The 17,288-nt window shown below is 31.1% G+C and overlaps 2 long non-coding RNA genes across 2 annotated transcripts; both read right to left on the minus strand.

Moving 5' to 3' along the window:
* LOC126879576 (uncharacterized) lies at positions 1 to 3,385 on the minus strand. Its single transcript, XR_007696130.1, has 2 exons — positions 1,431 to 3,385; positions 1 to 930 (listed from the first exon to the last, which is right to left on the minus strand). It is a non-coding gene; the product is annotated as an uncharacterized LOC126879576 (long non-coding RNA).
* A 5,576-nt stretch (positions 3,386 to 8,961) lies between these two features.
* On the minus strand, positions 8,962 to 10,881 carry LOC126879577 (uncharacterized). The gene is made up of 2 exons (XR_007696131.1): positions 10,404 to 10,881; positions 8,962 to 9,892 (listed from the first exon to the last, which is right to left on the minus strand). It is a non-coding gene; the product is annotated as an uncharacterized LOC126879577 (long non-coding RNA).
* Between the last annotated feature and the right edge of the window lie 6,407 nt (positions 10,882 to 17,288).

Raw genomic sequence — 17,288 nt, forward strand, 5'->3', positions numbered from 1 at the left:
TACAAAATAAATAAATATTTATTAAAATAACTACTAGATTTTTAACAATCTCTGAGCTAGACAAGCATATATCATGTAACTCTAAAATGACATAAGTTATACAAGAAGCTATATATATTTTAAAGATAACAACAATAATGTTATCTGTTATAAACTTAAATACCTCTTACATATATATAGGGTACAAAATTACATAAGTCTTCTACCAAATGGTTATAGTACGCCTGCTACGTACAACTAAAGGAAACTGACAAAGATGAAAATACTACAAATAAATAGGTCCAAGCCTCACTAAGGGAAAATACAATAATGAATAAATAAAGTTAAATATACAATTGACTAAAGTAGAAATGAAGTTGAGATAAATACCGACGATGACCTAAATTAACCGAACAAATGGAATAAAGCGAATAACAGTAAAATATTTGGGAAACAAGCTAGTAATATTAAAAAAAATAAATTTACCCTAATTACATAAACCAATATCAAAGCAATAATAAAGTATTAAAAACCTAATTTTCTCTAGGCTTATTCCTGTGCACAAGAAGTTACCGTAGATACAAAGTTTGGGAACCAAATAATCTAATATACAAATATGTCAAAAAAAAAACCAGAGGTAACCTAAATCTGGAAAAAAACATAGTGTATTTAACAGATAGTCTGAAATATAAAAAAACCAATAGTTACTAAAACACCTCACTAAATGTTCCCAAACGAGGTTGCGGTTGCATCCTAGAAAATGATGCACCAGGATGGTGCGACCCCATGACTCCTGTAGGCCCAGGTGCCAAGACGAAAATTGAGCTGGAACGCTCCCATAGCTTGCTCCCAAATCGACATACTCCCATGATGACTTGACTGTGGCTGTAGTGGTTTCTCTAGGTGGTCAAATAAGGTCTATGACTTCATGGTAGGGTTTCTCCCAAATGGCTAAAAAACATTCCCAGTTTTATTTCTCATTTTAAACATGAGCAAAAAGTAAAGGGAAGAAGAAATAATTGAGGAACTTTTTAGAAGCAATAGTATAGAAAAACCGGCCATTAAAACTGGAACAAAAACCAATCTCAGGTAACCTTGAACTGTTTTGAGTGTGAATACATGGATAAATGACACTGAAATGATTTATTTGAGGAAATATCTGTAAAAATATATTGAATTTATAAAATATTGGATGTTCAATAATTTAAAACCTACAGAGAAATGGTAATTATTTTCAATATTAATTTGAGGACTTCAAAAATGTTTGGTTATGTAAAACCAAAAACCACATTAATATAAAAGATCGATATAAAGATCGAAATAATCTACACCCTTCCCTTAATAGATTGACTAAGAAAGTTTAACAATGGGACTAATATTTTAAATATTCCACAACAAAAAACACATGACAATGGCTAATTAAAAATTATTACAAAAAAAATAAATCTCACCGAATGATTCCTATTTAGACTCCAACAGGAGTTGTCACCCACATGTCTCCTCACTCCAGACAATCCTTGGTGGTAACTTTTTACTTTACTTTAAATTGCTTGATGTTATAAAATAAGTTGGATGAAATCATCCGCCATTCTATATGGTACCTCTATTCGACACAACAGCCAACAGTCAAGTAAAGAACGAGAGGCGCTTCTCCGCCAAGGTAAACGTCAAACTCTCTCAGAAAACGAAATCATTCTCGATAGGTGGAGTACGTTCCATCACCGAGGTATGACGTCACCCCAGTAGTCCTATACGAGAAATTAGAGAATTTAAATGGAGACCGAGGAAAAATAATTATAATAATAATTAAAGAGCTAATTTTGTAACGTGACCGTTACAATCCCCTTCTACTCGGGAAAAAAATTTTATCCATAAAATTTTTTTTTCTAAACTTCAAAATATTAACAACTAAATTTACAATAGTCTAACAATCCACGTTGATTCGCAAGATTACTTCTAAATATAAACTAATGATCAAGGAAAAATAAATATATGACTCAAATTCATACTAAAATGTTACTGTTACTCTCTGCTACCAAATATTGACATAATATTGCTTAAAAGTCAAAACAGAACTAAATATTGCACTAAAGTTCATAATAATGCTAAGTGTCGAATTGGGCACTAAAACCAAAATTGAACTATCCATGGACATCAGATTTATAAAGGATATATCCAAGGACGGAACAACCAGGAAAAGGTGTGAGCCAATTCGAACCATATCACAAGAAAATATATCAAAGTGAATAAAAAAACAGTAACTAAAATAAGTAAAGAATTGAACACTTTATCCAAAACTGAACTAACAATGGACACCAGATTCATAATAGTATATCCAGAGAAGAACAATCAGGAAGATTTATGGAACAATTCTCACTAATGCCAAATAATACCAATAATAAACATACCAAAGGAATCCAAAACTCAATAATCAAAATAAATGTGGAATCGGACACTTAATCCAAAGTCGGACTATCAGTGGACACCAGATTCATAAAAGGCATATCCAAAGAAGAACGACCAGGCAAATTTATGGACCAATTCACACCAATACTAAACCACATAAACAGATCAGGTCTACGTACACTCACATCCGGTGATACGAACCTATCCAACTAACTACACAAAATAAATGAAGAATCGGACACTTATCCAGAATCGGACTATCAATGGACACCAGATTTATATAGGAGTATATCCAAAGAAGAACGATCAGGCAAATTTATGGACCAATTCTTACTAATACTAAATAAACTAAATTATTGGATCCAATGGTAACTAATACTGAACAAAATAACTAAATTAGGTCTACATACACCCTCATCCGGTAATATGGACCTATCCAAACTAAGTAATCAAAATAAGTCAGAATAAATTACTAACAGACTAAGTAACAGAGATGTAACCAAACTAAATCAAAGGTAAGATAAATACCTATAGTGTATTGACTAAAATATTCTAGAAAATACATAACTTAATTCGTGCTGGTATTCGCGAACTATAGCATGTTGCTACAACAGATGTATGAGAATAACCAGACTCAGATAAGGTACTAATATAAGAATAAGTAAGGAAGAAAACAGAATGAATGGTGAACTTACAAGGTCTATGGCACTATGATAAATAATAGGAAGAAAAAAAAATATGATAAGTGATAGGGAAAAAAATTGACGAGAACGAGCACAATTTTAAATAAAACTGCAAATTCATGCGCTCTCACATACATGGAATTATTCAGGAAATATTCCAGAATCTGAATAGCAACTAATGCCTAAGGAAAGAAGTGGGAATATACTCTGATGAACAACTCATTTGTCTAAACACTCCAAATACTGACTTAACAAACCTACTGCGTATAGGGATAGTCAACAACAAACGTAATATGAAGTACGAGATAAAATATAAACTAAATACTTCCCTATCAAATTGTAAATATGTAACTGGAATTATTGGACTAATTAGACAAGAATCGTTAGGACATGCTGCAGGCATTTCCTGACCAGAAATATTATGATAGATAAACATCTGTCTACTCTGCAATGAAAGACATAGATTGCGAAATCGGATAGCAATGGCGCCTTGCTGAACTTCGAACCCACGTATTCACCAACTTTGAGCATCAACAGACTAAGTAGTTTCTAAGAAGAAATATGAAAGACTCAAGAATTCATACATACTTACATCAAAATTCCAAACTAATTCCAGAATCATACTGTATCGGAAATAAGGGTCTGAATTATTATAAAGTATTTAAGATATTGGAGCCAAATGTCAATAGAGTAACCTAATAACAAATTAAACCACAACATCTTTCCAATATGGCAAATTCAATAACAAGATTTAAATATGATCAAAAAAAAATTAGTAAGTAATCAAATATTCCAAATAATATAACACATAACCTGAGATAAGTAGTGCATAACATACAGTTCCATAATAATATCCATATTAAACAAGAGTACTTGTACGAGCTTACCTGTCCAAATAAGTATATAAATATATAATAATTCAACAACCCTTCTAACTTAAGGGGTTAGGTGTGCAGAAACTAAACAAAAATACAAGTGAAGTTCTGATTAATTGTATAATCCTACTGACAGGATTAGCAATTAATAACATTGACTCATAATAATAATTACAATGCACCATGCCTAATACCAAAAAAAAATTAAACTCATACATAAAGTACTACATAATAATTAAATTAATAAGTAATAAATTAAAAGTCATCAACAACAAAGCCAAAGATGCAATCAAGCAATGTATGTAGGTACCTGCATTATCAGATGGTAAAAAAAAATCAGACTAAAATTTCTAACCATACTAATGATTGAGCTAAGCTAAAGACAAACAGAAGAAGAGATTAGCTTGAATGACACCGTTAAGTTAATCTTCTTCTGAGGATTGTTCTAAACTTAATAGAAAAAGTACCAATGTTTCTAACTAATAAAAGATTTATGTTTAAATCTCAACCTAAAGTATCTGATTTCTATGAGCATTATATTATGGTACCCACATTGATATAATAACCCGTGTTGAGCTGGCCCCCCCCCCACTTGCAAAAATTAAAAAACAAATAGCCCTGATTTATGAGCTATTTATGAGCTCTCTTATTCCGCAAACTAAAAATTTTGAGCTCGTTCCACTGAGCAGGAATTTAATACCCTAGTGGGGGGGGCTGAGTCAGCCCCCCCCACTACTTAAAAATAGGAATATTGAATCGGTTTTTGCGGCAGAATTACGAGCTATTTATGAGCTCTTGAAATTATATAGTTTCGATTTTTGAGCTCATCCCCTTCACCCCCAAACAACCCTTTAATTGATTTAACTTAAGAGAAAGATGCTGAGAAAACTTAAAATATATCGTATTGCGGATATAATTCCTATAGCTTATATACTCTAAGAATAAACTATTAAATCAAGGGCATTTCGATTATTGAGCTACAACCCCTTCGCAAGAAAACCACCCTATCCTCCCGGCTTAAGAGAAAGTTGTACTTAAAATGCGTTAAACTAATTATTTGGCGACTACATCTCATTTAATAATTTATAAGCTTCCAAATTACGCGCATTTAGATCAGTAAATTGCAATTTATTTTGTATAGTGCAGTCACTGAAGGTAAAAATCAACGATTACCTCCAAGTTCGGTGAACCTTCATCGATTTTCACGAAAATTGGTCAGTGGTTAGAGGATACGTCAAGAAACAAAGGTGACATGGTACCACCTTGCGCCTTTACCCTGAGGGTGGATACCGCCCCTTCTCCGGGGTGAAAATTATTTTATAAAAAATAACTGCACAAATCAATAAAAGAACAAATTAAAAGCAAAATTTATTATATAAAGTTAATAAAATAAGTCAATACTTTTTAAGTTATGAAAGATCAAAGATTTTAATTATTTGTGAAAAAAATGCATGTTTTGAAGAAGTTTTTTGTAAATCACTGAAAAACTGTAAATTTTTACAAAAAAGTTAATAGTAGTTTAATTCGTATAGCTTATGTTCTAAGAATAAACTCTTAAATCACGCACCTTTCGATTATATAGCTACAACCCCTTCGCAAGAAAACGACCCCATTTTCCCGGCTTAAGAGAGAGTTGTTCTTAAAATAATTTAAATTGATTATTTGGCGACTACATATCGTTTAATAATTTATTAGCTTGCAAAATATACGCATCTCAATTATTGAATTGCCATTTTCTTTCTGTAGTGCAGTCACTGAAGGTAAAAATCAACTATTACCTTCGAATTCGGTAAATCTCCATTTATTTTCACGAATTGACAATAACAACTTGGGGTTTTAGCCTGGGGTATATGTCACCCCTTCTCGGGAGTGAAAATTACTTTATTAAAAATAACCCCACAAATCGAGAGAGGGACAAATTGTAAGCAAAATTTGTTACATAATGTGATTAAAATAAATCAATACTTTTTGAGATATTAAAGATCAAATATTTTAATTTTTGGAAAGAAAATGCATGCTTTAGAGCGATTTTGCATAAATGACTCAAAAACTGTAAGTTTTTACAAAAAAGTTTTCATCACTAAAATTGAAGCTAATAAAAAATATAATAAATTGCTTACTTGAAAAACCTTTAATGTTAATTTAAAGTAAGTTATTGGTAATTAAATGTATATTTTTTTCCGCGACTGTTCAAATCTAAGGGTTCAAGTTTAAATAACGGGAAAAAGATGCAATTTATAACACTTAGGTACTAAATACTTGTCAAAGTACTTAGAAATACCCATCAAAAATAAGATCCAGAAAAAGTTGATAGTATCAAAATCCGCTCACCAATTTTCGTGAAAATGAATGGAGATTTACCGAAATCGAAGGTCATAGTTGATTTTTACCTTCAGTGACTGCACTATAGAAAGAAAATGGCAATTCAATAATTGAGATGCGTATATTTTGCGACCTCATAAATTATTAAACAATATATAGTCGACAAATAATTAATTTAAATTATTTTAAGTACAACCCTCTCTTAAGCCGGGAATATGGGATGGTTTTCTTGCGAAGGGGTTGTAGTTCAATAATCGAAAGGCGCGTGATTTTAGAGATTATTCTTAGAATATAAGCTATACGAATTAAACTACTATTAGTTTTTTTGTAAAAACTTACAGTTTTTCAGTGATTTACAAAAAACCTCTTCAAAACATGCATTTTTTTTTTCACAAATAATTAAAATCTTTGATCTTTAATAACTTAAAAAGTATTGACTTATTTTATTAACTTTATATAATAAATTTTGCTTTTAATTTGTTCTTTTATTGATTTGTGCAGTTATTTTTTATAAAATAATTTTCACCCCGGAGAAGGGGCGGTATCCACCCTCAGGGTAAAGGCGCAAGGTGGTACCATGTCACCTTTGTTTCTTGACGTATCCTCTAACCACTGACCAATTTTCGTGAAAATCGATGAAGGTTCACCGAAATTGAAGGTAATCGTTGATTTTTACCTTCAGTGACTGCACTATACAAAATAAATTGCAATTTACTGATCTAAATGCGCGTAATTTGGAAGCTTATAAATTATTAAATGATATGTAGTCGCCAAATAATTAGTTTAACGCATTTTAAGTACAACTTTCTCTTAAGCCGGGAAGATAGGGTGGTTTTCTTGCGAAGGGGTTGTAGCTCAATAATCGAAATGCCCTTGATTTAATAGTTTATTCTTAGAGTATATAAGCTATAGGAATTATATCCGCAATACGATATATTTTAAGTTTTCTCAGCATCTTTCTCTTAAGTTAAATCAATTAAAGGGTTGTTAGGGGGTGAAGGGGATGAGCTCAAAAATCGAAACTATATAATTTCAAGAGCTCATAAATAGCTCGTAATTCTGCCGCAAAAACCGATTCAATATTCCTATTTTTAAGTAGTGGGGGGGGCTGACTCAGCCCCCCCCCCACTAGGGTATTAAATTCCTGCTCAGTGGAACGAGCTCAAAATTTTTAGTTTGCGGAATATGAGAGCTCATAAATAGCTCATAAATCAGGGCTATTCGTTTTTTAATTTTTGCAAGTGGGGGGGCCAGCTCAACACGGGTGATATAATATTATTATCAACAATAATAAAACTCGAAACTGAGATGGATAATGGAACTACTTTACTATACAATAATTATAATTGTTATGTTTAACACTACCAATTAAAGAAAAATAATTTGGATGACCATCTGTAATCATCCGAACCATGCGAATTCAACGTATCATGTGTAGAAGCTAATGTTGTGGACTGATTGTGCTTTGTGGTGTGTGCCTGTCTTACCAAACAAACCAAATATCAAAAATAACAAATATAAAATATAATCTAAAGTTTGTAAGACAAAGATACATATGGAGAAAATATTAGCGACACACCAACAAATCAAAATGCCAGCAAAATATATAAATAATCAAATCAATAAAGTAAATAAAATACCTAAATACTGAAAATAATTTCTAGTTAGGTGTAAAATATAACCACACTAGAAAAAAAATATATGCATATATTCAACGATTAATTGTACGCGCAAACGCACTACCATTGGTAGAAGGAATAAAAATTTAACTAATAGAACATAATGTCAGTTATGTATACTCAATCTAAATACATAAATAAGTTTCCAATAAAAATACAAAATCCAAACTAACATATGAGCTGTACCACTAAAACTAAAAATGAGGTATCGAAATAAACTAATCAAAACCAAAAGCAGCATAAGTCTACCTGTTTAGTATTCGTAAAGTTTTAAAGACCAAAAATAAATCAGAAGTAACATGTATACAAAGATATCAAAAAGTTAATAATACAAAAATTCCAATAAAATAAAAATGAACTAAAAGAACTACTGTCTTAAAACCATAAACGGTTGGCCCCACGTTGGGCGCCAGTGTAACAAAAATGAGAAAACTTCTGTTGGAGTGAAAGTAAAAAGAAAGATATAGGTACTCCAACAGAAGTAAGGAAAAAAAAGAAAGACTAGGTAGGTTACTAAATAGTTGGGATGAAAAGAAGAGAGTGTGGGGTGTGTAAAGAAAGGGTGAAGTGGCTTCTACGTTGAGAAGCCGCAATAGGAAAAATAAAAAAAAATACTACTAAAGTGCAGTAGTACTGAAGAAAGGGGAATTAGAAGGGATAGAAGTAGAAGTGGGAAGAGACAGAGGCAAACTGAATAGAGTTGGCTAGCAAGAGATGCAAGAAAACCACTTGACACTCAAGGATGGATACGGCTCGTTTGCATGCCTGTCGAAGAACAGTAGCTCTATATAGATAGTAATGATGACTAAAAGATGAAATAATAAAATAAGAATAATGTACTGAAAATGAATGGAGATGAATAATGACTAAAAACGAACAAAATAAATAAAACTAACTAATCATGGGCGCCATGAAAATGATCTTCGATCATTTTCCCAGGTATCTTATACTGCTGTCAAATATTAAATATATCAAACCTGTAATAATGAACATAAAGGAGTAGTAAAATTCATGATATACAAAATAAATAAATATTTATTAAAATAACTACTAGATTTTTAACAATCTCTGAGCTAGACAAGCATATATCATGTAACTCTAAAATGACATAAGTTATACAAGAAGCTATATATATTTTAAAGATAACAACAATAATGTTATCTGTTATAAACTTAAATACCTCTTACATATATATAGGGTACAAAATTACATAAGTTTTCTACCAAATGGTTATAGTACGCCTGCTACGTACAACTAAAGGAAACTGACAAAGATGAAAATACTACAAATAAATAGGTCCAAGCCTCACTAAGGGAAAATACAATAATGAATAAATAAAGTTAAATATACAATTGACTAAAGTAGAAATGAAGTTGAGATAAATACCGACGATGACCTAAATTAACCGAACAAATGGAATAAAGCGAATAACAGTAAAATATTTGGGAAACAAGCTAGTAATATTAAAAAAAATAAATTTACCCTAATTACATAAACCAATATCAAAAGCAATAATAAAGTATTAAAAACCTAATTTTCTCTAGGCTTATTCCTGTGCACAAGAAGTTACCGTAGATACAAAGTTTGGGAACCAAATAATCTAATATACAAATATGTCAAAAAAAAAACCAGAGGTAACCTAAATCTGGAAAAAAACATAGTGTATTTAACAGATAGTCTGAAATATAAAAAAACCAATAGTTACTAAAACACCTCACTAAATGTTCCCAAACGAGGTTGCGGTTGCATCCTAGAAAATGATGCACCAGGATGGTGCGACCCCATGACTCCTGTAGGCCCAGGTGCCAAGACGAAAATTGAGCTGGAACGCTCCCATAGCTTGCTCCCAAATCGACATACTCCCATGATGACTTGACTGTGGCTGTAGTGGTTTCTCTAGGTGGTCAAATAAGGTCTATGACTTCATGGTAGGGTTTCTCCCAAATGGCTAAAAAACATTCCCAGTTTTATTTCTCATTTTAAACATGAGCAAAAAGTAAAGGGAAGAAGAAATAATTGAGGAACTTTTTAGAAGCAATAGTATAGAAAAACCGACCATTAAAACTGGAACAAAAACCAATCTCAGGTAACCTTGAACTGTTTTGAATGTGAATACATGGATAAATGACACTGAAATGATTTATTTGAGGAAATATCTGTAAAAATATATTGAATTTATAAAATATTGGATGTTCAATAATTTAAAACCTACAGAGAAATGGTAATTATTTTCAATATTAATTTGAGGACTTCAAAAATGTTTGGTTATGTAAAACCAAAAACCACATTAATATAAAAGATCGATATAAAGATAATATAAAGATCGAAATAGTCTACACCCTTCCCTTAATAGATTGACTAAGAAAGTTTAACAATGGGACTAATATTTTAAATATTCCACAACAAAAAACACATGACAATGGCTAATTAAAAATTATTACAAAAAAAATAAATCTCACCGAATGATTCCTATTTAGACTCCAACAGGAGTTGTCACCCACATGTCTCCTCACTCCAGACAATCCTTGGTGGTAACTTTTTACTTTACTTTAAATTGCTTGATGTTATAAAATAAGTTGGATGAAATCATCCGCCATTCTATATGGTACCTCTATTCGACACAACAGCCAACAGTCAAGTAAAGAACGAGAGGCGCTTCTCCGCCAAGGTAAACGTCAAACTCTCTCAGAAAACGAAATCATTCTCGATAGGTGGAGTACGTTCCATCGCCGAGGTATGACGTCACCCCAGTAGTCCTATACGAGAAATTAGAGAATTTAAATGGAGACCGAGGAAAAATAATTATAATAATAATTAAAGAGCTAATTTTGTAACGTGACCGTTACAACTGGAGAAACGCCTCACAAGTGTGAAGTTTGCTTTAAGCCGTTTACTACAGCAACTACCTTAAAAAATCATATGATATTGCACACTATATTGTCCTTTTCATGATCATTTTTCAGTGCGTAACAAATGATAGGAAAAAGGGTAAGTCCGTGATAATACACATTTATGACATTTATTCTAACATGACATTTTAGTTAAATCTGACAGTTGTCACATTTTATTTTCAATTTGGAATAAAAACAAATCAAATGTGTTTCTTGCATTTATAAAATGGTATTTTCTTTGATTTGTATAGTCTTATAAATTATACAGATTATATTTGTAATATTATTATCTAATTAAAAAAAAAAATTTTTTATTATGGCGCCTTCTATCGACAACTAGAATAACTAGAAGAAATGTTATAAAAATGTCACCGACGAAATGTAATCACCGACGTGCCTTTTTTTCTGTCACATACAATTTAATGCGTTAGAAAGAAATCGAAAAACTGTGACGCACTGAAAGATGATCATGAGAAATACTTTACCTAGAGTCTACAAGTGTGAAACTTGTTTTAAACAGTATTCTACAGCAAATAGTTTAAGGGGATGGGTACATATTTTCGGCTGCAATGGTATTTAAATGGGGATTCATTTTTTTCGAATCTTGAGAAAACTAATAATATTTTTGAAAAATTTAAACGCAGAATTAAAGATTACCTTCTTACCAAGGGCCGAAAGTCACTGAAAACTTGTATAATGTTTATTTTAATAAGTTACAGGGGTGAAAAACTAGGAGAAAATGTAGTGTTATTTTTAATTTCAAATATCTCATTCAAAAGAAACTTTATATTTATTCTAAGGGACTTTCGGCCCTCGATAATATTTTAGTCACGTACACCATGTCCGTGGTGATATTTTCCAAATCGAACATTCGCTATCTTTGTCATACAACGCACTGAGTCAAATAGAACATGATGACAAGACAGTGACAGTTTTAAATATTTGACATGGCATCGGGAAAATTTTGAGTTGTTGATTAAATAATATTGATAGTGTATTTGATAAATAATTGATTTAAGACGTGAAATTAATAAAAAGTTTATTTATTGTTTATTATTTATGGAAGATCCAAGCTGAGAATACATCAGGATATATTCTGAGATCCAAGTATTTTGTTGTTAAAGATGTTCAAAATTGTAAGCGTTCCATAGCAACAATATATTATTAAAAAATCACTTTAACAGTTTTCCTCTTTTCTCGATCGAGTATTAGTTTTTGTTGTACATATAAATTATTACAACCACTGAATACATAGTTAGTGAAACAATTATGACACATTTATTAACTGAATTAATAATTTGCAATTATACAAATAACAGTTATCCAAGAACATTCAAAAGCTATCTCATTAAAGTTAATGATGACATTGTCAAGTAGAATGACATTCTAGTAATGTTTACATATCCATACCAGTGTGAATTTTACTACACGTAATTTGCCGTGTAAAGACAGAAAAAGTAGGCATAGCCGTAAAATATTTGCGAATTATGTACCGATGTATGTATACCGTAAAAATGTGTCCCCCTTAGATCAAAAATCGACCTGTTTCGGCATTTCTTTAAAATCTAATAACTACTGCCAAATATCGGGGTGGACTCTTTTCTTTGTCCCACACTGTATATCTAAAAAAATCTTATGTTATTCTTTCAAAAATTTTCATTCGACTAACTATTAAACATTGATTTATAAAAAACTGCTTTCACATGACTCTAGTAGTACTCTAGTGTTTAGCATTTTGGTAACAAATTGAAATATTCATTTGAAGGTTTTAGTAAAACTATGATTTTTGTTTTATTGGTATTAGCGCAATTTTTTAACGAACTTTAGTATTTTTTTATGTAGATAGTACCTACTTTTAAGATAATTTTGAGTTATAGTATAATTATTCAATAAAACATTAAATTGTTTTTCTGTTGTTTTAATTTCCTGCGAAATTTCATATTTAGTCTGGGCAGATTATCGGAGAATAGGCAATTTTTGGGAACAGGTATTTTCAGCAATTTAATTGCTGGAATCGAATTTTATGATTGTATATATTAATAATATAGGTATGCAAAGTCCGAAGATAGTGTGCTACTTTTTTTTATAAACAAAATGGAATTTTGCTATTTTTGGCAATTTTCACTCGTAATATCGATAGTTTTTATTATAATAATATATGTTATGAGTATTTTAAAGATATGAAAATTGGTGTGGAGAAAGAGGACAAAACTAAAAAGGTGATGGTTCGAAAATTATGATCCTATTGTTTATATCTTTGCCGTAAATGCCGGTCAACCATGACCGGTTGTATCTCGGGAATCACTCATCACAATTAAACGTTTTTTCTTTTAAAAGAAGCGTCCTGCCGCTTTTTTGCCATTATCGTTTTCAGGATGTAATTTAATTTAATATTTCCCGAGATATTCGATTTGTTTATAAGCCAAACAATTGTTTATAATTTTAAAATATTCCTGAGTCCAATTTAAAATAGTCCAATTAGTGTCTTTTATACGAAAGTCAATTATTCTTATGTACCTGTTTTGGCCTCATTAAATTTATTTTATTCTAAGTACCTGGCCTATTTACTTGCTCAGATATTGTACTAAATTTTTTGATTTCTCTTTAACTACCTTTCGTTAGTACTAACTAGTCGTGGTCTCAGTAAGTAAGAACAAATTCAATTGTTAAGTCGTTTCGCATAGTTATCAAGTGCCGCCACAAAAAAAAACGCCGGTTTCAGTTATAGTAAAAAATAAATTAACCCTTTCTCCCTCCTTCCTTCACCTTACTAATAACTGAAGACTTCTCGACCTACCAGTTAAAATAAGGTAAGAATTTTTTGTTAATATTTCCCTACAGTCCGCTTTAAATTTGATTGCGTAATAAACCAGCATTCGCCTAATCGCCACGATAAGTTTTGGCCTTCTAGCCGCGATCATCTTGAATCAATTTCGTTGTTGTTTTGCCGGTTCAAGATCTATCGTATTTTTCGCGTTGGGTTAATTTATTTAAAATTATAATTGCAATCGGTATAGTATATTTTGTCGTGTTAAAATCTAATTAAATCGTCGTGTAGGTATCCTTTTTTGTCGTGTATAGAAAAACCTTGTTCTTCGGTCGACTATAGTTAGAACATTGAATTCGTGTTTTTGCTTCTGAACCCATCGCTTAGTGAAATCGATTTTGATTAAGTAAATATATTTGATTTGGATATTTTGCAAACCTAAAAATGATTTGTTTGGATTTAGTTTAATAAAATTTTAGTAATTGTTGAAAAAATATATACACCTAACTACTATTCTTGACATATTTTGGTTTTTGTTCCATTTTATTTCTTCATCATTGATAATTTTTTGAAAGAATTTCAATATTTATTATTAAACATGCCTAAAAGTCAAAACGAACTAAAATTGGAGCGATTATGCTCTAAACGTGAAATAGTAGTGTTATTATACCCTTCCTTATTCAACTTATTTATTTTTAGCATATAGGCAAAACGCTCTAACAGGTCGAATTTTAAAATAATCATAGTATATTATAGCATCAATGTTTCGAACTTTACGCGGTTCCTCTTCAGGTGACAGGCATAAATTTGATTCTTTTAAATGGGAAAGTACATCATGTGATACCTGATTTAAAAGCTTTTGAAATACTGTTTACAAAAATGTATAATACTTTAATCCTTTTTGAAAGCGTAGGTGCAAAATTTCGATCGACTTCTTTTTAAATGCATTCATTTTTTTCCAATCCTGAGAAGACTAATAAGTATTTTTGAAAAATTTAAACGCAGAATTAAATATTACAGTATTATCGAGGGTCAAAAGCTCCTAAGAACTTCTATAATGTTTATTTTAATAAGTCATAGGGGTAAAAAAAAAAGAGAAAATATAGTCTGATTTTTAATTTCAAATATATCATTCAAATGAAACTTCTTGTTTATTCTAAGGACTTTCAGCCCTCCGTATTAATGTAATCTTTCATTCTGTGTTTAAATTTTTAAAAAATACTTATTAGTTTTCTCAGGATTTGAAAAAAATTAAAGCGTTTAAAAAGACTTCGATCGAAATTTTGCGCCTACGGTCTCAAATAGGATTAAAGTATTATCCATTTTTGTAATCAGTATTTCAAAAGCTTTTAAATGAGGTGTCACATGATCTACTTTCCCATTTAAAAAAATCAAACTTATGCCTGTCACCTGAATAGGGATCGCGTAAAGTTCGAAACATTGATGCTATAATATACTATGATTATTTTAAAAATCGACCTGTCCCAGCGTTTTGCTTATGTGCTAAAAATAAATAAGTTAATAAGGGGGTAACACTTATTCCAGCGCACTGTATGTATTACGTTTTATATTTGATTATCATAAATGCAAGCCAATAAACTACTTACAAATTAAAAGCTATTAAAAGGTAATTAGAAGGATCACGATGCCCGGGATTCAATTCGACCATCTAAATATTTTGACCCTTCTTAATTTAGATATATTTATGGGACTCAATTTACCTCCGCCCCTGTAAATTACTGTAAAAATAGGTCTGGACGTATCCATCTGCGATATGACCTTGACGACGCGTCTTTTACCGATCTTGAGCGATAGTTTACAGCATCGTGGAGCCGCCCAGTATTATCGCTGTTGGTTTCATTTATCACTCTTCATTTTACTGCTACTGCTAGCGTCAATTTCTCGCCCGTGGAGCCGTAGCCTAAGATGCACCATTGACTGCCGGAATGGCATCTCTCTCCCACTCACCTTTGACGGCCGCCTAATACGTGCATGGCGCTCATTATTATTACTTAAAAATAACAGCTTAGTAATAAAATAATAGAGAGTTATCAAGTAACCCTATGAGAATACGGTAACGTTATAAATAACATGTAAAGTATACAGTAAAATAGCGTTACCGTATTCTCCTAGGGTTACTTGATAACTCTCTAATGACAAAAATTTCTTCAGAATCTTGTAGGGGGGCTTTAAACCGAGTTAAAAGTTAAGCTTGAAAATTAAACCTTGAAAATCACCATTTTTCGTTTTTTTTTTAAGTTATACTTCTTTACGCGCGACATGAGGGTGAATTTTTATATGTTAAAATCTACGATCCAGGCGCATGCGCATTATAACTTTGTTCTGATTGGATGTTCAAATGACATGTCAAAAATTATCCAATATGGCAGCTGTGGTTTGGACGGTTGACGGTTTGGTTATGTATGGTTGTTGCGTTTTAAAATTTGTGGGAAGAGAAACAACAAAGGTTAGTTAATAGTTATACTGCCTTTTTAAATAGTTTTCATATTATATTTTTGAAGTTATACTTCAATTTATGTATGTATCAGTCCAGAAAAGGAGTGGAAAGAATATATTAGTGTTTTTAAATATATTTTTCTACAAACGTGTTAAAAATGCAATTTTTAGGACTCCATAGGAGCGTTAAAAATGCTACTTTAAGGCACTAGTGCTTTAAAAAATTTAAGGCATTGCAGTTAAAAGTGAATTGTCAAATTGTGAAACGTCAAAATATTTATATTTCATTTATTAACATTAATATTAATAATACAACTTGCGCAATTTGAAAAAGGTGGTTTAAAAGGTTTTTTATTATAATTTTGTGTCTTTGGATTTGTCTTCCTTGGGCGTAAAATAATAAAACATCTATTTTTATATTTCACTTGTCACCGTGATGTATAATTATGTATATCTGAAAGGTAAGTTGCATGCGGCTTGATGGCCTTGTTGGTAGAGCATTGGACCAGAGATAAAAAAATCGCGAGATTGCGGGTTCAAATCCCGGACGATTCATACTTTTTTCTTTTTTTTTTAATATTTGGCATTGTTGTTTTGGTTCATTTTTGGTAATTATTGTTAATTTTTTGTATTGTAACTGTTAAGTAGGTATATTTATTTCGTTGAAATTATATTATAATAGAAGTATAACTTCTTACGTGCGTACAAAGTACACACACATTCTTTTTTTCAATTTTAAATTGCTTAGAACTCGGAAACTAACAACTTTAAAGAAAAATTATGAGAGACCTTTTTTGTCCAAAATGGGCCAAAAAACCTAAACAAAAATTGTTGGAGCCGAAAATATTGATTTTTGCAGTTTGATTAAAAAAAATTGTTAAAAAAAATTTGGACCAATTTTCACGTGGGCGACTTCTTGAACCTTATTCTGGGATGTCTGACGAATGTGATTATGCAAAAAAATCTCATGGGAATATTTTTTCCAACGAACTCACCGTTTTAACTTGTCTAATTCTGATAAATTAGCTTCTATCAAACTTACAAACTTTAACATTTGTCAAAAATTCTCTTAATGCTACAAACAACTGAGTTGAAATTTTCTTCTTTTGAAATTGGCATTAATAGCTTTGAAATACAATTTCTAGATTTAAAAAACAAGGAGGTATGGCGCTGTAAATGCGAACGTCTTTGTGTTGAATCGGAAATATTGGAGAAGAAAAAATAACACA

The sequence above is a fragment of the Diabrotica virgifera genome, chromosome 2, assembly GCF_917563875.1.
Source record: "Diabrotica virgifera virgifera chromosome 2, PGI_DIABVI_V3a".
Classification (NCBI taxonomy): Eukaryota; Metazoa; Arthropoda; class Insecta; order Coleoptera; family Chrysomelidae; genus Diabrotica; species Diabrotica virgifera.